Raw genomic sequence first — 625 nt, forward strand, 5'->3', positions numbered from 1 at the left:
ATGTTGAGAAAGGCATGGTATCAGATAAAGAGGGTTTCCAAGCTGAGGTTAGGCTCTGGCATTTTTTTAGTAATACAGTAGTAACAACAATACAAGATACAATACAATACAAAATAGAAAGCCCAATAAAAACGACTAAAGAACTCTGCTTGGAGGGTACAAAAGGGTGTCTTTTTTTTAAACTTCTTTGGTCAGATTAATATTTTCTGCATTCACAGTGTCACTCCAAATCGACCAGTGTCACCATAGATCAAGTCTTTAGACCACATCCATGACAATCATTAACATTGACTCTCCAGCCACCATTTTATAACAACCACATTAAAAAAAATATAATAATAACATTGTCTTGGACACCAATATCAGTGTAAATATGTACGTATACCTCAGGAATACTTTTTGAATCACTTTAAATTCATGTGTTTTTTTCTCGTGTGGCGGTATTATGGCATCTGGTGAACAGGAGTTCATCTACATCTATACTTTACTGGGCAAAGCCCCCTTCAGGGGCATCCCGCGCAGGTAATATGATATATGAGATTACTGCTTTGGTCCCATCAAATTGGCATGGCACCAGCTTGCAGGTTCCCATGAGAAGAAACAGGTGCAAAACGGTCTTTCCTTC

The sequence above is a fragment of the Branchiostoma floridae genome, chromosome 1 (genome assembly GCF_000003815.2).
Source record: "Branchiostoma floridae strain S238N-H82 chromosome 1, Bfl_VNyyK, whole genome shotgun sequence".
NCBI lineage: Eukaryota > Metazoa > Chordata > Leptocardii > Amphioxiformes > Branchiostomatidae > Branchiostoma > Branchiostoma floridae.